This window comes from Brachyhypopomus gauderio, chromosome 5 (assembly GCF_052324685.1).
Source record: "Brachyhypopomus gauderio isolate BG-103 chromosome 5, BGAUD_0.2, whole genome shotgun sequence".
NCBI lineage: Eukaryota > Metazoa > Chordata > Actinopteri > Gymnotiformes > Hypopomidae > Brachyhypopomus > Brachyhypopomus gauderio.
The window spans coordinates 28,832,775-28,860,328 of record NC_135215.1 but is presented as its reverse complement, the minus strand read 5'-3'; the positions used below and the strand labels follow the sequence as shown (position 1 = coordinate 28,860,328).

Below are 27,554 nucleotides of genomic sequence, written 5' to 3'. Positions count from 1 at the left end.
AACTTCAACAAACGCTGCATATTCTGTCCAGATGCCTCAGGCATCACAGACATAAATAGACACAGATATTTTTTTTAAGCAAATGGTAAGATGTGTCTAGGTCTAATAAATAGTAAGATTAATCTGTATTGTCATTTTTTATCAGCTCTGCCACTTTTTTTTTTTTTTACATATTTTTTACTCAAGCCACATTTATTTTTACAGCATGTTTAAAGGCAACAGCTATCAACCAAAGGACTGTAAAACAAACTCAAGGAATTCAAATAAAAATAAATTAAAAATAGCAAAACACAACAAAATATAAACCACAGATAGAAAGCCATAATAGAGACATCTGGCAATTGTAATAAATGTCAAACAACTGGGTAGATCTTTAAGCTGGAATGTCTAAAAATGTCTGCTGTAGGGGACAATCTTGGAAAAACTGTTAAAAGTGGGCTGAAGGAGATCGGAAGTGATCTAAATGCCATTCTGTAGATACATTTAAATACAAACAATAAAGCATTTTGTATCTAATTGGTCACCAGTCTTTTCTTGGTACTAGTAGCTACTGCATTTTAGATCAGGTGTATGCAAGATAGCGTTGACCAAAATCGCCAGGTAAAGCATTTTATACCTCTGAGGCAACCAAAGATCTGCAAAAAATTATCTTCACCAGTTTCAGCAGAAGATACAACTGCACATCATATGCATAACAATGATAAGAGCAATTGTTTAGAAAACACTGAATCATGGTGGAGCAAATACAAAGAGAATTGAAATGGACCCAAAACAGAGCCATGAGGCACACCACAAGTAATCATTGCCATGGAATAGAAGAATATTAACAGAATATGCCAACATTAACAGAATGTGCCAATATTAACAGAAAAAAAAAATCTACATTTGAGATATGGGACAGCTCGCTTAAAGGCAGATCCCTGGTTGGCAACAACACATACATCTAAGAGCACAGTGGTTGATCATATCAACTGTTGCACGTAGATCCAATACAGTCGAAACAAAACATGATTAAAAGTCTACAGCAGGCGTACTCAACTAAATTTGTCCGCGGGCCAATTTTGGCAGATACCTTTGACCTGAGGTCCGGGGGGGGGGGGGGGGTTGTGGTGTTTTGTTCGAAACGATATGTGGTAGAAACACCCCTCAAAACAGTGGAATGGACATTTACCTGACCAATTTTAATGTTGCTATGTGTTTCAGGTTTGAAAAGTGCTGGAATTTAGGTTAAAGTACTTTATAATGCTTGAAATTGTAACTACTTGGTTTCACAACAAATATGTCTGACTGAATAGTTCTCTTGTATTAGGTTAACAAATACGAGCCTCTTGTAATTCCAGGACGAAACATGAGAACGTGAAGACGTGAAGATTGGGCGTTTTTAAAATAAACAACCATTAAATAATGTGATAAAAAGCGAATTATTTCGAGTATATGTATAAATATTTAACTTAATTATGTTTAACATGCTGGGAAATATTGAAATGGACCTTGAAAGTGACGTACAAGTGCTTGAACTCCACCTTATAAAGGTGTATGAACCCTGAAAACGTGACTTTGTTCATTGCGCTGAAGCGCGGCGCGAAGTTACAAAATTCGAGAGGTGCACGACCTCGCGAACCGACAGCGCGCGAGGCACTCGCGCACACGCGGAGCCTCAGCGATTACGTTATTTTCGCCGCGCTGACCCTCGTACACTCGTGACGGGGGGCGCGAACGTAAGTTGTTGAGCGGGGTGGCAAACGTACACTCGTGACGGAGTGTTTTTTCAATAGCCCTGAAATAAATGTTACGGTTTTGTTTTGGTCCGTATCCAGTTAATCAGGAATGAGATTGGGTCCGGACAGGACTGCGTTCGGGTCCGGATCCGGACCGCGGTCCGCCAGTTGAGTACCCCTGGTCTACAGTGTTAGTTACCTTAATAACAGAGGCGGACGAAGTACTCAATTTCATTACTTGAGTCAAAGTACAGATACCACTGGTCAAATGCTACTCCGATACAAGTGAAAGTTGCATGTTCAAAATCTTACTTAAGTGAAAGTACTGAAGTACTTGCTTTTAAAAATACTTAAGTATTAAAGTACACCTTCCGTCACATTTGTAAAAAAGTTATAGTTTAAAAGTATTATACATCCTACCAAATCCTCTTTGGGCATAATATTCATACAGTCTTTGATAATAATCCATAAGGCATATTCCAATGATATACATCATTCAGGTAGTGGTAGCAGAAAAGTTTAACCTACACTTTAGTTTAAGGAACAAAAACATTTTCTAAAACCACAATTCACTGATTAGCCTAGCCTAACCTGTTTAAGCAAAATATGTTACCATATTAAAAGTCAATAATAAAATGACAGTTTTCTCTCTTTGCTAGTTAGGTATTCAGTCATCCAATACAACATTATGCTACAGTCAATATAAACAAAGACAAAGTAAAATTAGCAGTGTGGCATCTTGGTAGTCTATCCTTGCTACAACCTTTTGCAGTTTGGCTAAAGCCCACCAACTCCATGCCACCCAACATGCTAACAAACTCTTTTCAAACTAGAAATCACAGCCACATTAGAATTATTGACATTAATTCTACACTGACATTAGAATGGAAACATTATTTGACAAGATTCGATTAACCCACACGGTTTCCCTTATTGATGTGTCCGTAGTTTGAATTACTTGCCAATATAATGTTAACATTATTTATAGTGATCCTTGCAGACCTAGCAGTGGAGTGAGCAGGCAAAGTCATTTCACTAGCCTTACTGCAAAGCTCCTCTGACTACATAGTCACTTAACAAAACATTTAGGCTGCATACCGTAATATACTTCCTCAGGTGGGACGGTGAATTTTGGTATGCAGTGATATAGTTTGTTTTTGGCAAACAAAGCATGCATTTAAAACGATAGGAATGATTCATCCGTTCAGAAAACTGGAACATTTTGTCGAGATAAGGCCATGGGTGCAAAAGAGCATGCCAGGGTTGCCAGCTCTCACGCATTGAGCGTGAGACACACGCATTTGACCGTTTTCACACGCTCTCACGCCACAGTTCCGATATCTCACGCCGAAAAAAAATCTAGTTTATTTACCTCTGATCTATATCTATCAACCACCGGCGATCGCGATATAATACTTAATTTGTGTCCATTTTTCACCGCCCCAGTAACGTTCGCCACCCCCCCCGATCAACAATTTACACTCGCCACCAAGTCCAGGTTCAAATCTCCCTCCAAGCGATCTTGAAAAGTTGGCAACCCTGGCATGCTCCATCACCGCCGTCTCCGCTCATGTTGCTGTTATTTAGGAAAAGAACGACTAGCGACACCGAACTTGATTTTACACCTCACAGACACATCCTTGATTGCTGATAGGCTGTCATCTGTGAAAATACTATCGGGGGAGGGGAGGAGAGTTGTGTGTGGAAGTAACGAGTAACGAGAGCTGGACAGAAATGTAGTGGAGTGATAAGTGCTGTATTTGTTATTCAACTGTAGTGAAGTGAATGTCATAAGTATTAAAAAAAAAATCAACTTAAGTAAAGTACAAATACTCAAGAACTGTACTTAAGTACAGTACTTAAGTAAATGTACTTCGTTACTGCCCACCTCTGCTTAATAAGGACTTATTCTGTACTGTGATATGCTCTAAAGTATGATATGCTCTGACGCCAGAGGTCAGAGGAGAATGGCCAGACTGGTTCGAACTGATAGAACAGCAACACTAACTCAAATAACCAGTCATTACAACTGAAGCATGCAGAAGAGTATCTCTCAATGCACGTCGAACTTTGAGGTGGATGGTAGGGTCAGAATTTGCCATCAACAACATGAAAGCATGTATCTATCCTGCCTTGTATCAACGGTTCCCGCTGGTGGTGGTGGCAAAATACCTGAGTATTGTTGCTGACCATGTCCATCCCTTTATGACCACAGTGTACACATCATCTGATGGTTACTTCCAGCAGGATAACGCATCATGTCATAAAGCGCAAATAATCTCAGACTGGTTTCGTGAACACAACAATGACTTCACTGCACTCAAATGTCCTCCACAGTCACCAGATGTCAATCCAATAGAGCACCTTTGGGAACTTGGACTTTTGACTTTGAGGGTGCAACTGAGATCAAAATGTCAGTGTAAGTAGACTTAAATAAAGCGATGACCTCATCTATGACATTGTAGAAGGTTCTCAATGGTCCAAAACAGAGCTACATCTTTGAAAGCTTTGAACTGACTGGCAATATCTGGCCTAATGCAGCATGAACAGCAACTAGGCTGACTAGGTTTTCAAGATGGGAATGAGATAATGGCATAGAAGAAAACAGGATGTCGATGGGACAGGGTTACATCTGATATTCTCACATCACAGACATAAAGGCTAAAAACGTTCTATACAAAATACTTAATTTAAACATAACAGAAGAAGAACTTTCCAAAACTGACCATGTAATTTTTGGGAACTTATGAAGGAATAATTAATCAACGAAACGCATTAAGCATGACAGTTTTAAGAAGCTGTAGCAGTTCTATCAGGCGTAAGCTTCACCCAAACCCCAGAGATTGCTTATGTCTTCTTTTGAAGTGTGTGGATGTGAATAAGCACATGTCAAGGAATGCTCCTATACATTTAAAAAGCTTAAAGCAGGTGTGTTCATTCAGCACTCACAGGTCATGATGGAAAGGCTGAAGTAGAAAGAAATTATACATCTCTCATGTCTGAGCTATTATCATCCGAAATTATCATCCGAAGACGAAAAGCTTAATTGAGTAATGGAATGTACATATTTATATATTTAGTTATAGAATAAGGCAAGCAAGGATTTATAAAAACGTTTTAGTTGGTAATTACACAGAAACCACAACATTAGAATTTTCTAGTGAAATTTAAAGGGTTTTTATATGTACCAATGAATGTGTGGAAGTTGCACTGTAAGTTCCTGGATATTACATGGTAAATGACAACTTACATTAGGCTGTATTATAAAGCATTAGTGAAAGGCCACATGATAACACAAGGATATATATATTCTTATACAGTATATATATATTTTTTAAATATGTGTACGTGTTCATGTTGCATACATCTTACCCACGGCTTTCTCTCAATCTTGCATTCTCGCTGGTTGTAGCTCAACAATTCACTCACAGTGATCGAGACCTGACTTTCAAGTCCCAAAAGAGTGCTTGGCACTAAAGAGTAACTTGGCAACCTCCAAAACCTGTTGGCAAATGGAAAATTGGGGCTAACATAATGTATTGTGAACTCAGCATTAATCAACCCAGAGTTCAATTTTTTAACTTAGCTTGTTAAAGCTTCTTTCTGATTTCTGGACAATATTTTAAGCTTTGAGTAAACATTGAACAGTATATATCAAGAAGTTTGAAAGTTCAACTCCAAGGAACATGCTAGTCAGTTATATATTTTAAAGAAACATTCTGACAAATACTTGGACATAGACAAATAAAACCTTGCACCCATCTGAAGCCTGCAATTAGAAGTAATTGAAACTACCTTTCTGAAACACTCTTAAGAACTGGCGATCAGAGAAAATGGAAAATCTCCTCATGAAATGTCTGTGGGCACAGTCTTCAGTACGTAGAAAAAAGTGTGTAAATGGGCAGGGAGGGCTTGTGCTAGTTCTTAAATTTCCAAGTTATCCTAGTTATAAAGTATTCATTCAGTCAGTTGGGAACACACAACAGTGACCTGGACAAATGAATGCACTTTTGGATAGCCACAGCATACAGTAACACACAAGTTCACTCAACCATGTATCTCAATCTCAAACACATTACAGCTTTCTGATTAGTTTGATGATCATCACAATGGGTGACAACAATACATTTCAATTTGTCCCATACCATTTCAAGTCTCAAGTTAAATTATGATTTGGAATATGCTGTTTAAAACCTAATTAGCTCAGCCCCTTACACATTTTTGATTAATCTTATGACAGAGATTATAAAAATGGATGAGAAGTCAAAGTGTTAGAATTAGGTAGAATAAAAGACAAAACTTTAGGAACATGCACTGAGCATGTTTTTTGAGCAGACAGATGATGTGGTCATGTCATCCCTTCCCTGGATTGCTGAGTGGGTGGGACACATGGACGTGGTTCTCTGGGAAATCTATATTACACCTCTGGAGCTGGGCAAGCCTGATGCTGAACTCAGATCAGGCTGCTGGCTCGCCAGGGCCTCTCTCCAAAGACCCCCGTATTGGAGCTAATCTCAGAGCCTGCAGCCGCTCTCTGGTCCCCCTACTGTGGGCTCCGCCACCTCCTCTCTCCTCTCACTTCCACAAGCCCGTCTGGGCTGTGCAGTCCTTCACACCACCTACTTAAGTGTCCTCTCTGGAAGGAACAGCTGACCTTGACTCTGCTCGAAGGCTCAGATTACAGCAAATCTCTTTCAAACACACATTCGGCTTCTCGAAATCCAATTTTAACACATTTTTTTAATCTGTTGTAAAATGTAAAAAACTAAACCATTCTGAATATTTGAAACACCATATGCAAATAAACCAACAGTATTAATATTATTAATGATAATTAAAAGAAGAAAAAAATTACAAATACATTTATATCTTTAATAACAGTTGTTAGGGTAAGAGAAGTGGACCTTGCACCCTTGGCATGAACGTGCTATAGGCCATAGAGGATTCTTCTCTTCTGCTATGCTGTGGATGGTTTTAAGGTTGGTGTAGTGGTAGCCAGGTTCTTCAACCTAACTGTCCATTCCCTCAATACCTGAGAGAAGCACTCAGGACAGAGAGAGCAAGGCCAGTGTTATCTGGTTGAAGTTTCCAGATGTTATGTTTAGTCATTCCTAAGTCCTTGCGATATGCCTTTTTGGTTGGTTTAACTTTTTGCACGTTTAGGAGCTTCAGGATTTCTTCACCAATACCATATTTCAACACAAACCTGTATATGATGAAAGGAGACTGTGGAAACATGTTTACAGCCTTAATTTATATGTGCTTTAAAAATAACAATATCTACAAAAAGGTCTTACACAGTTGTTTCTAATTTCATCAAGCCAATTGGTTTTAATGGGAGCTATCCATCCTTAATATTACCTTGTCATTAAAAAAAGGGTATTATTATTGTCACTCATTTTTATTCAATGAGTCAGATTGCTTCATTGAAATGATTTTTCTCTACTGATTAGCACAATTTTCAAATGACATTACCTTCATTGCTTTCAAACCAGTTTATAGCCCCCAGTGTAAGCTACCAAAACAGCCTGGGAAGACAAGAGGAGAATATATGCTGATTGGTTAGTTTATTAGACACACCTGCCTTTTCATGCTTGAAGCTTCGCTGTATGGAAATTAGACAATTGACCCTGAAGTACAGCAAAAAATTAAGTTTTCTGTGGCTACGTTTCAGGGTCCACATTAGAATTGGACAATCGAATGATCTGAGCACCTTTGAACGAGGCATGGTCGACGGTGCTGCACTAGCCGGAACCAGTATTTAAAAAGATGCCAAGCACGTGGTGTTGTCTTGTGCAATGGTGTCGAGAACATACTGAAAATGTTGTGATCAAGGAAAAATATCCAGTGAAAGGGGATCCTGCAGGTGTTAATAAGTCATCGTGAAAGAGGTCAAAGGAGGATGTCAAGAATCATTCTGCCAAGCAGGTGGCGCACAGTCAAGGAAATAGCAGCTGAATGAAATGCTAGTGCTCCAGCTGACGTGTAAAAGCACAAGTCATTGATCCTTAGCATGAATGGGCTGTAATAGTAGTAGACATGCAGTTTGAGTGCCATTGTTTCCTAAGGGGAACAGAAAGGCAAGATTGCAGTGGGCAAATGAGTGCAAACATTGGATCAATGAGCAGTACAAAAGCATTGTCTGGTCAGAAAAATTAGAATAAGCAGCATGAATCAATGAGTTCCTCCTGTCAGATATCAAAAGATCATACTGGTCTAGGTGGAGTAGTAGTGTGGGGAATGTTTTCTTGACACACCATGTGGATGGATATTTGGATAGTAAGGCTTACCTAGCCTGATCTTATCTAACTAGGTCTTACCTAAGCTGGGCTTGCCTAACTAGGTCTTACCTAACCTGGTCTTATCTAACTAGGCCTCACCTAAGCATTGTGGCTGACCAAGTTAATCTCTTCATAGGGGATTTTTACCCTAAGGCAGAAGGACACTTTAAGCAGAACAATGCAGCATGACACAAGCGTAATAGTCATGGACTGGTTCCAGAACAGGAGAGACGGTTTTCCTTGCTTCTACGGTCTTCCCAGTCCCCAGATCTTAATCCAATAGAGTGTCTCTGGGACAGGCCATTCAATGCATTTCAGTACCTTTATCAGTACCTCTAACTGCAAGAAGCTATCCTGTCTGCATGAGCCAAGGTTCCTGCAGAGCAATTTCAACATTTTTCAACATTATATCAGAAGGTGTTTGGCTGGAAGGATGGAGCCAGGAAATCAAGAGGAGATATATTGATTGAGGAGTTTGTTGATTGTATATATATATATATATATATATATATATATATACAATCAACAAACATTTAAGCTAATACTGTCTTGGATAAGAAAGATGCCTGGGGTGAAGCAGTGTGATGATATGTGGTTTATACGAGTCCAGGCCAGAAAAAGAGACAACGACATTATATATATATATATATATATATATATATATATATATATATATATATATATATATATATATATAGCTGTGAGGTGGAGGTGGAGTGGAGTGTAACAATGTATATATATATATATATATATATATATATATATATATATATATATATATATATATATATATATATACACTGTTACACTCCACCTCCACCTCACAGGTCTAGGGAACACCAACCACGTAGTTGTCTCTTTTTCTGGCCTGGACTCGTACAAACCACATATCACACTGCTTCACCCCAGCCATCTTCCTTATCCAAGACAGTATTAGCTTTAATGTTTGTTGATAGCATACACAACTCTACTCTGATTTGGCCTTACATGTCTAGAAATGTCGGCCTTTCCCTGTTTTGTGAAAAATGCAAATATAGAAGCCCCTACCTGAAGATCGTTGGAGCAAGAGCTTGCTGTTGGTATATAGTGTGTTTATGATTTCAGTTTTGGCAATTATTATTGTTTTCTAATTATTCTTGTGTCAACATTGACCCTACCAACAGAAAGGTCAACATTTAAACAAGAGCAATTTATAGTTTAGCAAAAGAATGTTTTTTTCATTTTATTTTGTTTAAATAGAAGTTTGTGCCAAAGTCAAAAAGTCTTGCAATAAATAAATGTATGTAGTAGCTGAGGGGAGCAGGGCTGAGGGGAGCAGGACTGAGGGGAGCAGGACTGAGGGGAGCAGGACTGAGGGGAGCAGGTCTGAGGGGAGCAGGGCTGAGGGGAGCAGGACTGAGGGGAGCAGGACTGATGGGAGCAGGGCTGAGGGGAGCAGGACTGAGGGGAGCAGGGCTGAGGGGAGCAGGGCTGAGGGGAGCAGGACTGAGGGGAGCAGGGCTGAGGGGAGCAGGACTGAGGGGAGCAGGTCTGAGGGGAGCAGGGCTGATGGGAGCAGGGCTGAGGGGAGCAGGGCTGAGGGGAGCAGGACTGAGGGGAGCAGGACTGATGGGAGCAGGGCTGATGGGAGCAGGACTGAGGGGAGCAGAACTGAGGGGAGCAGAGCTGAGGGGAGCAGGACTGAGGGGAGCAGAGCTGAGGGGAGCAGGACTGAGGGGAGCAGGACTGAGGGGAGCAGAGCTGAATGGAGCAGTTGAGGGGAGCAGAGCTAAGGGGAGCAGGGCTGAGGGGAGCAGGGCTGAGGGGAGCAGGACTGATGGGAGCAGGACTGAGGGGAGCAGGACTGATGGGAGCAGGGCTGAGGGGAGCAGGGCTGAGGGGAGCAGGACTGATGGGAGCAGGACTGAGGGGAGCAGGGCTGAGGGGAGCAGGGCTGATGGGAGCAGAGCTGAATGGAGCAGGACTGAGGGGAGCAGGACTGATGGGAGTAGGGCTGAGGGGAGCAGGGCTGAGGGGAGCAGAGCTGAGGGGAGCAGAGCTGAGGGGAGCAGAGCTGAGGGGAGCAGAGCTGAATGGAGCAGTTGAGGGGAGCAGAGCTGAGGGGAGCAGGGCTGATGGGAGCAGGGCTGATGGGAGCAGAGCTGAGGGGAGCAGACCTGAGGGGAGCAGACCTGAGGGGAGTGGTTGAGGGGAGCATGTGAGGCATGTTCTTCTTTCTAGCCATTTTGGAGTTTATATGTGTAGTTTTCAATGCAGCAAAAATGAATCACATTAACAGTTCATTTTCTCACATCATTATGAACATTTGTCATTACTTTCACGCAGAATTCAAACGCTAAATAACATTTATGCAAATGTGTAAGTACCTTTGTTTTTATGCAAATGTGTAAGAACCTTTGTTTTCAATAAAGTAATGATGCACTAAGCATGCCTTGGATTTCATTGCACTTCTGTAGAATTTCATTTTCTCTGATGTATTTATTCTGTAAGCTTATTTTACATCCCTACATGCAAAATAGTCTAGCCAGCAGTAATGAGCTGTCAAGCATGTTGGATACACAGTGTTCAGTATTGCTACAATGTCAAACAAACTGACAACAGGGGTATAGTTTCTCAAAGCAATTACACATGTTCAATTTAGCTCACAGGTGCAACTCATGCACTACCAGATATCAAACACTGCAAGGGTTGGCAGGGGGTGGAGCCAGTGGGACACGCCCCTTCACTGCTGCTACGCCTCCCTGTTGTCAGGGAAACCAGGTGTTGCTGGTTCAGGGGAGAGGAAATGGCACCACAAAATGGGAAAGTGTGTTTATATCACAAATCCTCTGATTTACATTACATTAACAGTACCTGAACATAATGATTTTGGCAGTATGTGTGTTTGAAATGAGAACATTTTCAATTTACCATAACAGTGTTTTTTTAGTAAACAGGTCTTCCTTTTTTCTCAAGCTTTTCATTGTTGGACAATACCATGTGTCAAAACTACACTCAAATGAACTGGTTGAACTCAACTGAATCTAAGTATGCATGTAAATACATGCACAGAGTTTACACAATTCATCATACTATATATGTTCAAAATATTTGAGCAATTAATGTTCAACATATATAACTGCAACTAAATTTGCAACTACCTAAATGGAGAAAAACTAAAATTAAATCAATCCAAGAAGGTATATGGTATGGGAATATCAAAAAAAAAAATATTTTAAAGAATTATGGATGCAAGAAGGTGCATTGCAAGTTCTACACAGCATCTAATCGTGGTGCACAACTCTGGTCTTGCCTGGAGTCCTGAAGTACTAAGAGAAGTACATTTAAATTATTTCACTGCTCTAAAACACCTGCTAATCCTTCTAATTATGAGTTGCATCAGGAAGATTTAACCAAAATAATCACCAATCTGAGCTAGACTCCCAGGATTAGAGTTGGTCCCAACTGATACAACTGATCAAAAGAATTAGAAGAGGGTGGTGAAGAGGATGTCTTTTCTCTTTTGGTCAAAAAAGTGTTCTGCACATTCCTTTTAAAATGGCCTGCCAGGCTTAGGCTTGAAGCCTGTGATTATTTTATATCATGACGAGAGTTATCATGGCTCACAGCACAATATTTCAGTAATGCTGACATCCACTTATTCCTATGGTTTATCTCACAAAGTCAAAGACTATTCAAAGCATGGCTGATGTATCAATGCTTCACAATGGCTAAGTGGGGAAAACGGCGGTCTGACAGTAAAGCAAGGTGTGAATATGGAAACAAGCAACCTGTTCTGAACACTTTTAACCCACACGAAGACTATTCAGTATTGTTCCTTCTACAGTTTTCCTTTAGTAAATGATAAAATCTAATATTTAAAAAAGCTGTTATATTTTCAAAAAGCTGTTTTTCATTGAACCAATCAGCACTGTATAGATATTGAGAAGCATAGCTGTTAACTTAAAAATCCCTCAGTGGGCTTTTGACCTCCTTCCCGAACACATCCATTAGTATCAGCCAGTAAAAGTCCCATAACACATAATTTCAGGCATGTGTTCTATTAGTTAAAGAGTCATCCGAACGCTGCAATGCAGAGAAACATCCAGCAACAAGCCACCAGGTGAAGGAGGCCATGGTCAGGGGCGTGCTGGCCTCAGCAGGCCACTTGAGGAGGCTGTCAAAGCAGGCCCTTTGCTCTAGAGGCCCGCCGAGAGCTATGAGATGCCTGTGGAGCATCAGAGAAATTCTGACCCGCTGTGACAGGTCACTGGAAGTCACGGGAGATTAAATTAGTATCGTCATTTCAACCGAGGAGGGGAAATACTCTTTGCCCTTGATCCGTGCCGGTGAAGCAGAGGTGCCATTTTTCTGATTTTTATTCTGATGTTATATGCTGCTTGAATGTATTTGACCAGCAGAGCAAGAGGGACATAAGGCAGTCAGATATGACTCTTTTCTAGAACGTTCCTGTGCAGTTCAGTGCCCTTCTCTTAGACACAGGTTTTCACTTGGAATGAGTCCAGTTCATGGTGGCCCCTGTCATCCTAATGCCTATATGATGACTTTATATAAGTTAACGGATTCTATATTTATATTTGTGTTGGTAATGATATGTAAAGTTAAATAGAAATGTAGGTATTAAAAATAGTGATCTACATGTCACATTACAGCTCTAGACCCCTCCCTTCAGGCATATGTATATGTAGTCCTCGTCTCTTCGTGTGCATATATGTACTTTCTGTGGGTGTGGTTGTGTGTTTATGTGTTCATACATCTCATCATCTTAAAGTGTCACATGCAGAGCTTGTTATGGGTCTAGTATATATTGTGTATCGTAACTCTATCCCCGTGTTTGTCTTTGTGAGTCCACTTAGTGTTATATGTTGTGTGTTGGCTAAGCTTTTCTTGGCTGCCGTTATTGTAATAAAGTTATGTGTATGTGGATATTCGTATATGCATCCTGCCCCATTCCTCACCAGTGACAGTATAACATCCAGAAAGGTAGAAAAAAAATGTTCAGAGAAAACTGGGAAGCGTTGTAGTTTAAAGAATAATTTACAATAGATCCCTAAATAGTACAGAGAACATGGGGTCTTTGACTTTTTTGCAAGCTTTTTTTCCATTCATCCAGTCTCCTTAACAAACTAGATCATTTAAATAAGAACACTTTCATCAATCACAAATTGCACACACATCACTAAGAGTTTGGGCCATTAGCCCATTGTCAGGGCTGAGTAACGCGATCTCTCCAGTCTACAGACACGCACACGCTGCGGTGGGGGTGCCACATCTCACACCACGCGGAACGCTGTCCATCAGTTTTACCGCACCTGTTTCCTCTGCGGGCAGCGAGGATGAGTGATGGGCGGCGGCCTCGGTTAGCGCCGACGGCAGGGCGGAAAACAACCCTGACCTGGGAAAACAGACGAGGTTCTCCGGCCATGTTCAGAATCACAAACTTATATAGGCCTCATATTTATTTATAGTGGACAGTTCGCTCCATCCTGTGACCCAGACCTTGTTTCCACCCACAACAGAGATGCTGGTATAATATTTTATAGGCTTTAAAGGCTATTACAAGCATACTGCAGGACAAAGATGTTATTATTCCATATAACATGGTATTGTTGCATTAATGAAACTGGGAGGGGTGCTGAGTTTTTTCGGGCTTGTCATGTGGGTATTGACACATTACAGAGGTTGGCTGGTTAACCTCTGGTGCTGCAGAGATTAAAGAGGCTGTTTCACACACCTACAGAGTTTGCCATCTGCAGACACACTGGCTTTCTTCACCAAACTTAACTAAAATACATATAATTGCATATTAATTATATAATATGAAGTAGAACCTGTACCTTTTCTGAGTGACAGCATACTATACAGCACTATACAGAAATTTTTGGAATTAAATTATAATAAGTTAATTGCTACAAGAACATTAACAATCAAACAAATATATATTGCACTGGTTCTACAGGAACCACCTTAACAGTGTCCTATATATTCATGCTGTATTTTTAAACGTAATCTAATATATTCAGTAAGGCTTCCTATCTTTCAGCAATGTGCTCTAGCTCACAATCTGTTAGTGTGTGCGCAGTGCATATTAATTTACCTTGTTAAGGCACATGGTATGAGCTTCACTGAGGCAAAATCCTCACCCCAGTCATTCAACTGCCACCACAAACTTTGCAATGCTTTGTGCCAGCACTCCAAGTGGATATTCAACACTCAAAATAATGCTTCAGGCCACATGAAAAACAACACTCACAGACAGTGACTGCAGCTCTGCAGTAGAGGATGCAGGTTAGTTTACTCAGCGCAGGCCAGGCGAGAGAGAATATTTTGCTCCTGGGTCCACATGCCTTTTCTTCCTGTGTCCTCAGTACCCTGTCCACCAGCTAGCCTTCTCCTTCTGTAAAATAAGAAGATATGACTGTACTAGTGGATAACTTAGTGTTTCCCATCCTGTGGCCAACTTATAAATCACACCTGACACATTTGGTACACCTTTTGCCTTCCATAACAATAATAAAAAAACTAATTTAAATAAGATGAGGTAGTCTGTCAGTATGTTATATTTAGAGAGTATGTTAAAAGTGCTATTTTGAGACCCTTACTTAACACCACATTAATCCCTATCACTGCTATTGCTCATAGTAGCTCTTGAGAAATGAGTATATACTACACATACTAGACACACTATAAACAAGGTACTGAATACAACTGAGTCACTTAGAAGCCATTCAAAATACAGTTTATCTGCACATTTTATAAGTAGCACTATTGTCAATCTGTATAAAAATATATTTTCTTTAAAATATCTCTAGCAGTTCTAGATAATTTAAAAGCTCTAAATGATTTAAGAATAGATCAGTTCAGTAGAAACCCTACAGTTGTGGCAGGTGCAGGTGTGCCTAGCTTGTATAAATTACTAATGGCTCACATAGAAATGTAGAAATTGTTTGTAAAACTCTATATTGGATAATTAAAGAGTCAAATCCTCCTGTCAAATCCAGTCATCTGTGTGCATGGTGAGGTATGTCCTGCAGCAGAAGTTATTCCCTCGTGCTGTCACGAAATTCTGAAGCCACGTGAGGGTTCGGTGAAGTGTCCAGACGAGGTGAGCAAGTCAACGGGTCAGTGACAGTCACGTCAGGGAGCTGTTCACCACCAACAGTCTGAGTCAAGCCATCGCAACAGTCCATGTGTCAGCCTGAATCACCCTCGGAGCTTCGTCCAAGGCATTCAAAACATTCCTGTCAGGAAGTGACACCTTCATTGCCGGTCTGTTCTTGGGTGTAAGGCAAATGTTGACTTGCTTCTCCCCTCGTTACTCCCTAGGGAGGAATGTCCATAGTTCTCAGAGTGGATTCACAGGAAGTTCACTGGCATAACTAGGTACTGATGAATTGCTTTTCGTAGATCCTATTGTATAATTTCTGGCAGTAAATGTATGAATGTCCATGTCTATGTTAAGGTGATGTTTCCGAGAATCATTTTTTTTTCCGAGAGCATTTTTTTTCATGCTCATCTTGACTACCCAGAGCATGATCTCCACAGGAACACCCATTAACATCTTGTTGTAAAAGTCAGTTCGCCTCAATTTATGTTTTTTTTCAGTTGATATCTGTGAAACATTTATGTTTTCTAATGGATCAATCTTTAATTATTGTGCATACTCATCATAATTGTACAGCTGTTCCCAAAGCACAAATTCTGGTAAGGAGAATAACCAGTGGCATTACAGTCAAAGTAAGAGGCATTTGTGGCCATCTGTACTGGGTTTTGGTGCTAGGGCATGGATGTTTCCCAAAGTCTGATTGAAAATTCCGTTGTGTTACTTTTGAACCTCAGCATCTTGTAGAATCTCAGCAATCAGAATGCAATCAGAATTACCACCCTGATCTGAGTGAGGCCTCTCTGGGAAATCAGAGTAACAAAATCAGTTACTTGTGCTTTCCTACAGTTTTCATTGTACCAGTTTGGTGAAATACCAGCTTCATGAAATGCCAGCTTGGTCGATTACCACGAGCATATTCAGAGACTTGAGATTAGTCTTTTTCAGACCAAGATTGGTCCTAAAATCTATGTAGATTACATACCATCTAGCTTTTTCAATTTCCCAAAGGATGGCAGGTACAGCATACTCAAGATTCTTCCTTTTAGAGAAAACCTTTAGAGATTTGATTCAGAACATTTGTTTTATCTGGAAGTATGTTGTAGAGTCAAACGATGTTTAGAATGCCCATTGCTTCATCTTTGCATTTCTTTCTTGAGGATTTACACTTATGTTCAACAAAGTAAAGAACTCGCCTCAGGTATTTGCCCAGTATGCAGCTCTCCATAAAGCTTTAATATGTGGTGGCTGAGATAGCTACATTGTCTGTGTCAGCTGTGTCTATGAAGCAGAAAAGGCTGGATGTAGAGGTGTAGTGACTTGGTATATAATAAGATAGCAGAGACCCCTGTGCTGATATGGAGGAGCAAATCATGATACTGTAAGAACAGTACAACCTACAATGATGGTAAAGAAAGGAGATTCTGATCTTGAGCTCAAGCCTAAATAATGTATATCAGTGCTTTGATACGGATCCATGTGGCAAATAAATGACCCCTCAGCCAGTTACTGAACATATTACACACCACCCACTTAAATGTGCAGTTAGTGATTTGCTAGCAAAAACTATGGACACGCCACGCCTTCTATTTCAGACAATCCAAAGACTATTGCTTGCTCCACAGTGCTGTTTGTAAGCTAGTCACTGTACAGGCTGACTCACTGTACAAGCCGAGGCTCTGTGACCCAGGGCATCACAGTTAAAGCACATCCGATTATTGTGACAACAGGAGACAGTAGCGTGGTCTCTACCCACGTGGCGCGGTGTGCCTGGCTTGGTCTGATCATCCAGTCTGTGCCTCCACTGTGAAAAATGAGCACTATCTATGCCAGAATGTGCTCCCATAGCTTGATTACATGATCCAGTGACTGGTATTCAACCTCACTCACCGGGGCAAGGCAATGTCAGGGCAATGACTATCATTTCTCAAGACGGGTCATCACAAATCTCTGTTCAGTCCTTCTGCCGTGTCAACAGCTTTTAAAAATCTTATCCAGGAATCAATTGGTGGATCTCAGTGTGTTGTGAGTGTTGCATAAAGGTCTGCTAGGAGCATATATGAGTACACTATCCTGCTGCAGGGCTGTTCAAGAATTAAACTGAAATGTAATGATTGGTTTAGGAGACGGATTATGTCGGGGTGGGGAAGGGTGGGTGGTTGGGGACGACGACAAAAGTTGCTGTTCAAACCTTAAACACATCATGTACCCCCACTGCTAATACCTCAATACCTGCTCAAAGCATTTCCAGCTGTGCCATCATCTGTCTTCCTCAGATATAACCTCATGGACTATTCCCACTCATGTACTGAGAACTGCTCTGGTCCATTCCCCAAATAAAACCGGTGGTTCACTGATATCAGACTCAGCGATTACTACATGTGGATGCCTGGTGTGCTGTCAGTCATGCCAGCCCTTAGTTTACCCTGGCTAGGATTCTCTAAAAATCTAGGCTTGAGGTAATGGACAGTATTTTCCCCAGTACTGCTTCCACTCTGCTCAAAATGTCACTGATTAGGTCGATGGGCCCACTGGGACTTAATGTTTCATAACGCTGAGACATGGATTGAGATGAGACCACCAACACCACCTATTGAAACCTGAATTCATATTTGTACCACAATCAATCAATTTTTGATGTATATAGAATGTATTACATGGTATATTTATTAAAGTCAGAGCCAAAGTTGAGATTTTTTTTGTTCCCTTTCACCACAGAAATTTGAGTAGGAGAAGGAAATAGCTACTTCAGAGCATAATGCTACATTTGACAGGAAACTGATGCAAACAATGGTGTAAACAGGTCAACCATGCAAATATGCTAAATACAGGCAGCAGTACAACCAGCCAGCAAACACAATAAACAGACATTCTAAACTGTGCGCAAAACTATTAATAATCTATATACAGTGGGGAAAATAAGTATTTAGTCTGTCACCAATTGTGCAAGTTCTCCCACTTAAAAAGATGAGAGAGGCCTGTAATTGATATCATAGGTAGACCTCAACTATGAGAGACAAAATGTGAAAAAAAATTGAGAAAATCATTTTGTCTGACTTTTAAAGAATTTATTTGCAAATAATGGTGGAAAATAAGTATTTGTTCACCTACAAACAAGCAAGATTTCTGGCTGTCACAGACCTGTAACTTCTTTTTTAAGAGGCTCCTCTTTCCCCCACTCATTACCTGTATTAATGGCACCTGTTTGAAGTCGTTAACAGTAAAAAAGACACCTGCCCACAACCTCAAACAGTCACACTCCAAACTCCACTATGGTGAAGACGAAAGAGCTGTCGGAGGACACCAGAAACCGAATTGTAGACCTGCACCAGGCTGGGAAGACTGAATCTGCAATAGGCAAGCAGCTTGATGTGAAGAAATCTACTGTGGGAGCAATAATCAGAAAATGGAAGACCTACAAGACCACTACTAATCTCCCTCGATCTGGGGCTCCACGCAAGATCTCAGCCCGTGGGGTCAAAATGATCACAAGAACGGTAAGGAAAAATCCCAGAACCACAAGGGGGATCTAGTGAATGACCTGCAGAAAGCTGGGACCAACGTTACAAAGGCTACCATCAGCAACACACTACGACGCCAGGGACTCAGATCTTGCAGTGCCAGACGTGTCCCCCTGCTTAAGCCAGTCCATATCCAGGCACGTCTGAAGTTTGCTAGAGAGCATTTGGATGTTCCAGATGAGTATTGGGAGAATGTCATATGGTCAGATGAAACCAAAGTAGAACTATTTGGTAAAAACACAACTCGTCGTGTTTGGAGGACAGTGAATGCTGAGTTGCATCCAAAGAACACCATACCAACTGTGAAGCATGGGGGTGGCAACATCATGCTTTGGGGCTGTTTCTCTGCAAAGGGACCAGGACGACTGGTCCTTGTACATGAAAGAATGAATGGGGCCATGTATTGTGAGATTTTGGGTGCAAACCTCCTTCCATCAGCAAGGGCAATGAAGATGAAACGTGGCTGGGTCTTTCAGCATGACAATGATCCCAAGCAAACTGCCAGGGTAACAAAGGAGTGGCTTCGTAAGAAACATTTCAAAGTCCTGGAGTGGCCTAGCCAGTCTCCCGATCTCAACCCCATCGAAAACCTTTGGAGGGAGTTAAAAGTCCGTGTTGCCCGCCGACAGCCCCAAAACATCAATGCTCTAGAGGAGATCTGCATGGAGGAATGGGCCAACATACCAGCAACAGTGTGTGCCAACCTTGTGAAGACTTACAGAAAACGTTTGACCTCTGTCATTGCCAACAGAGGATATACAACAAAGTATTGAGATGAACTTTTGTTATTGACCAAATACTTATTTTCCACCATTATTTGCAAATAAATTCTTTAAAAGTCAGACAAAATGATTTTCTCAATTTTTTTTTCACATTTTGTCTCTCATAGTTGAGGTCTACCTATGATGTCAATTACCGGCCTCTCTCATCTTTGTAAGTGGGAGAACTTGCACAATTGGTGACTGACTAAATACTTATTTTCCCCACTGTAAATCTCTGTGTACAGGACAGTAGTCTATATGAGTTATCATACAGTGCGTGTTTATGGCTGGTAATATACCTTTACAGCTCAAACATTGTCAGAGGAGCAGACAATGTGTATTAATTAAAGTAAGAAAAAGTTCTCAAGTGTGAATTGACTAGATGCAGGGGGTAGAACATATAGACGTGCGAGTAGAGATCAGGTTCAGGTCGAATTTTCAATCGTCTGTTTGCCAGATAAGCAGTTGACTACCTGTGAAGGAGTCTAACTGTCTGTGAGAAGAAACTGTTCATAAGTCTAAAAGACTTGGCTCATATGCACTGTCCTGGCTAGGACAGTGTGAACAGAGCATGCGAGGGCTTGGAACGATCCTTCCTGATGGCACAGGGCCTCTTATTCTCTGCTCACTGTAAACATTCTCGATGGCAGGACAACTTGAGACATGAACTGAAACATAAACTAAAGTCTTTGTTCAGTTTACACACACTATAACTGCATTCTAATGTCTGCGTCTTTGTTGTCTAAGTGGCATAAGGCTAGGAAGACAGAGGTTATGCTACCCTTTAAGGAACGACCTTTTCCTCTATACATCAGCGGCAGCCCCAGACAGCCTGGTCAGCAGCAGGAGGTGTGATCCTCACTGCTGCTTTGGTGTGGGTTGCTTCACAAAGGGAATAGAAGGTGATTATATGTCAGGGAGGCATAACTGTGTTTCCTTGTGTCTTCTGTGGCAGTTTGCACATGGGCAGTTGTTTGTATTTGAGTTTTTATTCTATAGGAGGCTTTGGCTTTCCTGGTACTGGTGGTCAGTCTGGTCCTGACTGACTTAAGTGCTGCTCTGTCACCTGATCATAGTGCAACATCACGTGCCTTGTGTAGGGAACACCTGCATTAGTCAAAGGCTCTGCTTTGGTTTTACAGTTGTGGAGAAAAACAAACCTATTATACCATAAGCACAATATAAATGCTGCACTCACAGATTTGGAACATTAAAATACAGGTGCACTATAAGTTATTTTTCTTCCGGTCACCACTTCCAAATATGAAAGTACATGTTTTTGTTTTGAAGGGTATAAAAAATATGAGACATGTTTTAAGGGGTTTTGAGGGTATAAAAGAGGGGTTTGGTAGAATTTGGGCATGAAGAGACTGAATTGGCTATCGTATAGAGCGTAAAAATTCTTTTTGAATTAAAATGACTAAACCTTTGATCTCCAATGGTGTTTATGATTCTTTTTATTCAACAGTCACAGATCAAGTGCTCAATACATCATCCACTAATTTATGTAGCCAGCGACAGATATTCTTGCACATGTGTGATCCTCAGAAGCAGCAGTGCCCTTAACATGCTTCAGTGCCATGAAAACACTTGTGCGGAGGTGAACTGCTCCCTCTGGCTACAGTTTGATGGTTGGTAAGACTTTGTTTAGGTTTCAGCTGTGGTTGGTCCATGGGACACAATATCAGCAGCACAAAGGCATCATATTGTCATCATCTGTCTCTGTTCATCACTAAAGATTCATTTAAAATATATCAAAACCCTAAAAGACAACTGCCTCCCGAAAGGTGCAGAGAGAAATTCTGCAAACAAGGAAGTGGAAAGTGGGGACACAATGAGGACAACGGAGCATCTTAGCAGGACGGACGACGCAACCAAATATGGCCTTGTCAAACAGAATAGCAACATAATCTGTGCTGACAGATTATACATTCTCTTTACACAGTTAAATTATCTTAATCTTGTGTGGACGATCTGCAGCAATGACCTTGCAGCTTTAGCGTAATCACACCTTTCAGCTACAGCTTAGCCATCCTTCAGCTACAGCTTAGCCACAGTCTCAATGAAACGTACACCGTACATGCTAACCACAGCCACATAATACAGTCTCAACTTCTTACATTTTACAACATTTTGCATTTCCTATTATCTCAACCACATCCTACAGTCTCAGCATGACATGGCATAGTCTCAACCACAGACTGTACATGTGGACTGTACCACAGCAGGTGAGAAGTGAAGCTACTCTGTCTTGTGCTGTCTTGTGGCTGACGGTGAATTCCCATGCCCAAAGTCTAGAAATCTTTAATGTCCAGGCTTGTTATCATCTACTGCACAAGTGCACCCACAACCTGTAATTAGAACTGTAATTAAAACGATAACTTTCATAGACTAAAACATTTCCTCTCACAATAACCTTGAGAACGTATGCATTACTACACGTCTACAGTATAAAGATTTCAATCGTATCTGATCAATTCTACCTGATGGTGTTGTTCTATTCTATTCTATTCTATTCTATTCTATCTATCTATCTATCTATCTATCTATCTATCTATCTATCTATCTATCTATCTATCTATCTATCTATCTATCTATCTATCTATCTATCTATCTATCTATCTATCTATCTATCTAAAATGATACAAAGGACTAAACTAATCAACAGAAGCAGACTTACACCAGCACAGACTACACAGAAACCAGGGTTTAAATACAGGACAAACCAAGGAAAACTAAATACAAACACCTGGGATTACTAATAAGGGGCGGGGTTACAAACTGGACCATCCAGATTAAGGATATATCATTTCCAGTGTCAAAACATTTTAATATTAATAGACGTGGCATTAAAAACATATCTGTTTGTATAGCCAGTTGTTGCTATGGCAGCAATGAAATTAGGAAATTCACAAAAAGAAAAAGATCTGGGGTGGGTTTCCCGAAACGTTCTTAGCGCTAAGTACTTCTTAAACTCATACGTTTCATACGAGGTTACGAAGTACTTAGCGCTACGAACGTTTCGGGAAACCCACCCCTGATCTTGGAGCTTTAGAACCTCATGAATGAATGTGATGATTTAAACATCTATGTTTTCCTATATTTACTGGTTACTTCTATTAAATCAGAAACATTTTGATTGTGTAGCTGATGAAGGACCTCTGTCCTAAACGTCCTGTTTAGAGAGAGAGAGATACCATATATATATGGTAACACTACATTAAGTGTTGACTAACTAATGTGCATTAATGCATTAGTTAACATGATTAGCACATGAAGTAACACATTAACAATAATTAACTAATGTTAAGTAAACATGTAACAGTTGTGGCTCCTGTTTAGGCTCTATGTTGCTCGCATGTTTTTAAAGCTTTAGTGTTTTAGTTTGGAGCAAAAGGGACTAAAGAGCTAAAATCAGTATGGACACACTTCAGTTCCTATGCTGATAGATTCTGGATATTTCCAAGTTACCCATTACTTATGTAGGTAAATCAGTACAATGTAACATATTTCTCTAAGGTCGCACCAAAAAAAGTGCCTAAACAGAACAAAGAGCCTAAACAGGAGCCACAACTGTTACATGTTTACTTAACATTAGTTAATTATTGTTAACAGTGATGTCAGTAACACGTTACTAAGTAATCTAATCTTACCACTTTTTTCAGTAACGAGTAATATAACAAGTTACTATTACCAGTCCAGTAATCAGATTAAAGTTACTTATCCAAGTAACTGTGCGTTACTATTTTTATTTTCCTTAGTAAAAATACATTTTTTTGCTTTCTTCTTGACTCAATTATACTTTTGCGTCTGACCGTAGCGCTCGACTCTGCACGCTGCACGCAAACCTGTGAGAGCTGTCATTCTGTGCAGTGTTCTCTGTAACAATATGTGGTAGTGTAAAGAAATAACCCTCACAAACAAGGGAAGGAACATTTACCTGACCAATTTTAATGTTGCATTTTGTTCCAGGTTTGAAAAGTGCTGGAATTTTGCCTAACATAGTCTACTTAAAAATGCTTGAAATTGTAATGGTATTTTGTTTCACAACAAATAGCTGTCTTACTGTATAGTTTGCTTGTATTACGTTTACAAATATATTTACAAATAATACCATGCAGCAACACAAATGTAGTGTCAGGAGATACATTATTTAAATGTCAGGAGATACATTGTTACTGTTAAAAATGTACTTCCAATAAAGTGAGTAGGCTATTGGAAAAACTCATTTTGCTGCTGAATGTAACTACTAAAGTAACTTGTAATCTAACGTAGTTACTTTTTAAATCAAGTAATATATAACATAACTAAGTTACTTTTTAAAGGAGTAATCAGTAATCGTATTACTTTTCCAAGGTAACTAAGCCATCACTGATTGTTAATGTGTGTAACATTTTTGATGGGCAGGCATGACGCAAGTGCAAGATTTAACTAATTTATTCAAATAATAAACACTGCGTAAGATATACAGAACCCAGGGAGAGAACCAGAACTAAGAGATGTCAAACAGAAAGAACCAAACAATCACCAACCAGACAATACTCATAGGGGGGAACTTAATGAGAACCAATAATACAATAGTTAAATAACGGAAACTGAACACAGTGCATACACATGAGACAAGAGAGATACTGAACCAAGGATACGAGCAGGTTACACTGAAAACATACTAAACAACTTCAAAAACCAGCGGAGAAACTATGAGGTGACACTAAGCACAACCAAGTCAGGAACTAGGGCATTAACCACACAAGTAACAGAAGAACACTAAGTATTAACAGAGGAATGAAGGAGCTAACAGACACAGAAGACATACCACTAAGGAACAAATACACCAGAGGCTGCTAAAGACACGGAACATGAAAGTAACAGCGGGGGGGGGGGGGGGGGGGTAGCAAAGTGAGCAGGGAGACCGGGGAACGTACAAACAATGACCGATAAAGAGGAATGGGGCAGGGGAAACTAAATACACAGAAAACAGGGAGGAGAAACGAGACACAGGTGGAAATCCTAAGGACGTGGGTGTGACAGACAGAGGGGACTATGGCAACGGGGAAACAAGGCGGGACAAGGGAGGACGACGGAGTTGGATGTGACAATGTGTTACTTCATGTGTTGTTCATGTTAACTAATACATTATGCACGTTACTTAGTCAACACTTAATGTAAAGTGTTACCATATGTAGCCAGCATAGCCAAGGCGATGCTTTCTTTGTTTTGGTGCGCACATGAAGGATGACGTCCTAGAGTAGAGTAGCACCTGCATTGGGTGAGCCATTTACAGGTAGGCATATATAGGGACACCTGTGGGGTCCTAGAGGATAGCGTGGTGGCTAAAGCGCATGCAGGTGGCGGCGTCTAGAAGAAGCGTGTCTGTAACAGCGAGTCCGAAGGTAGGATTAAGTTGCATATTATACTTTTGCACAAGATGACTGATGAAGCAACTAAACATGGTTTGGTTTTAATTAGTGTGGGGACGCGAGGATAGGAGTGTTCAGGTGGAGTGGCCGCAGGTCATTAAGGTAGCAACAGCCGGTGTGTGTACAGAGTACGAGGTATGCGAGTTTTGTAATCATGCTCGAGTTTTAGTCGCACCCTTTCAGACATACGGAGTAAAGCTCCTTTGTTTATTTTAGTCTGTTGGTGACACGCCACATCCATTCTGTCTTCTACTGATCTACGAATGATCGGTTACCAGGTACAATTAGCCACCGTGCATTCTCTAAAGCTTTATAAACACCTGAAAATGTTTTAGTATGCCTAAACCAGAGGGTTCATATGGTTTTTTTAATTACACTCTGTATATCCCGTGTTCTGTGACAAGCTGCTATCCTGTCCATGAGTGAAGTTGGTCAATCCTGATGAATGTGGTATGTTTCGTCTTTTTAAATCATATTCATAATGTTGAACGTAGTCAATGTTTTATTGACTGAATGTAATGTTTCTTTCCGTTTTGTGTATATGAAGGGCCACAGCTTCAGTGGGTGTCAGTTGCTGTTTTCTACCGTTTTGTTTTATTTCGTGTTCTCTTATCTAACAGATCCTACCATAGCAAATCATAAAGTGGTCTTTTAATGATATGCTGCTCAGGGGTATTTAAGTGACCCGTTGTTTTAAAAACCCTTACTCTTGTGTGACTACCTGTATGTCTAGTTATTGGTCGATGTACCTTTTTTTAACTTGAGTCTCTTGAGTATTCTGATCCAGTACTATTTAGATGTGGCTATGTTGAGACTGAGATAGAGGCAGCCATATCGGGTGCTGTGTTCACTTTAGAGTGTGATTTGGAAACATTTGCAGTGTGTGGCTGAATTTTAGAGATTATTCACGAGTGGTATTGTCAATTGGCTGTCTTTACTCAGTCTCCAAACCACAAACAGGTAGTGTCAACACCTCTTAGATTGTTTCTTGTTTTATTTAAATTAAACTGACAGAGTCTATTGTCTTCAATAAAGACTGTATTTTTGCATCACCGACGTTTGTCTACTTTCTTTAGAGTTCCCCTTACTCTAAGTAAAAAAGCACTAATTAAGGGGTGGCGTAGTTTGGCACTTATTAGCTAGGGGGCGCTACACACATATATATATATATATATATATATATATATATATATATATATATATATGTGTGTGTGTGTGTGTGTGTGTGTGTGTGTGTGTGTGTGTGTATGAGCATGCGTATATATATATATATATATATATATATATATATACACTATGTTGCCAAAAGGGTTTGCTCACCCATCCAAATAATTGGAATCAGGTGTTCCAAGCACTTCCATGGCCACAGGTGTCTAAAATTAAACACCTAGGTATGTTTTACAAACATTTGTGAAAGAATGAGTTGCTCTAAGGAGCTCAGTAAATTCCAGTGTGGAACTGTGATAGGATGCCACCTGTGCAACAAATCCAGTCGTGAAATTTCCTCGCTCATAAATTTTCCACTGTCAGCTGTATTATAAGAAAGTGGAAGTATTTGAGAAAGATATCAACTCAGCCACAAAGTGGTAGGCCACGTAATAGTGCGAAGAGGTCGGCAACTTTCTGCAGAGTGAATAACTACAGACATCCCAACTTCATGTGGCCTTCAGACTAGCTCAAGAACAGTGCACAGAGAGCTTCATGGAATGGGTTTCCATGGTGGAGCAGCTGCATCCAAGCCATACTTCACTGCAGAGCATCGGATGCAGTGGTGTAAGTCACGCTGCCACTGGACTCTTTGGAGTGACGAATCACACTTCTCCATCTGGCAATCTGATGGACCAGTCTGGGTTTGGTGGTTGCCAGGAGAACGGTATGTGACTGACTTTGTGCCAATTGTAAAGTTTGGTTGATTATGGTGTGGGGTTGTTTTTCAGGAGCTGCGCTTGGCCCCTTAGTTCCAGTGAAAGGAACACTGAATGCTTCAGCATACCAAGACATTTTGGACAATTTCATGCTGCCATCTTTGTGGCAACAGTTTGGAGCTGGCCCCTTCCTCTTCCAACATAACTGTGCACCAGTGCACAAAGCAAGGTCCATAAAGACATGGATGACAGAGTCTGGTGTGGATGAACTTGACTGGCCTACACAGAGTCCTGACCTCAACCCGATAGAACACCTTTGGGATTAATTAGAGCGGAGACTGAGAGCCAGGCCTTCTCGTCCAACATCAGTATGTGACCTCACAAATGTGCTTCTGGAAGAATTGTCAAAAATCCCCATAAACACACTCCTGAACCTTGTGGACAGCCTTCCCAGAAGAGTTGAAGCTGTTCTAGCTGGAAAAACATTTTGAACAGAGAAATAAGGATATAAAAGATTATACTGTATATTTCAATAAATAAACATGCAAAGGAAAGAATGCCTTGTCTAAGAAATGTAGTGGTTTGAAGGCTAAATTCAACAACATGCTAAATTCTTTTGATGCTTTTAGTATCATGACTTACTGGACAGTAGTTAGTTGCAAGTCACTTCTTGCATGGCAATAGTCTGACCTTCAGCACACTGCTGAATTAAAAAAGACAATCTTGCAGTGGCTCTCTCAGCATGTGGTTTCAAATCCAATTAATGATCTATCGTCTGAATTGAAGAGAGCAGTCTGAAAGCATTGACCAGTTGACCTCATGACTGACAAAAATTTGCATGTAAAACTTGGCCACAGGCCCCCATTAAGTTTTAATATAGCTTTTC

At 40.5% G+C, this 27,554-nt stretch overlaps 1 protein-coding gene across 6 annotated transcripts in view; it reads right to left on the bottom strand.

Annotated features, from left to right (window-relative positions):
- lingo1a (leucine rich repeat and Ig domain containing 1a) overlaps window positions 1-27,554 on the bottom strand; it is a 106,512-nt gene that overhangs the window by 39,402 nt on the left and 39,556 nt on the right. For 2 of the 6 annotated variants that reach the window (XM_077006910.1, XM_077006911.1), the window contains 2 exons: window positions 14,253-14,396; window positions 5,091-5,220 (listed from right to left, as the gene is read on the bottom strand). The exons of 1 other annotated variant lie outside the window; for it this stretch is intronic. The gene's annotated coding sequence lies outside the window, so the exon portion shown is untranslated. Of the gene's footprint in view, window positions 1-5,090; window positions 5,221-14,096; window positions 14,193-14,252; window positions 14,397-27,554 lie in introns of those variants that run through there. 3 more of the 6 variants (XM_077006914.1, XM_077006912.1, XM_077006913.1) reach the window with 3 other exon arrangements.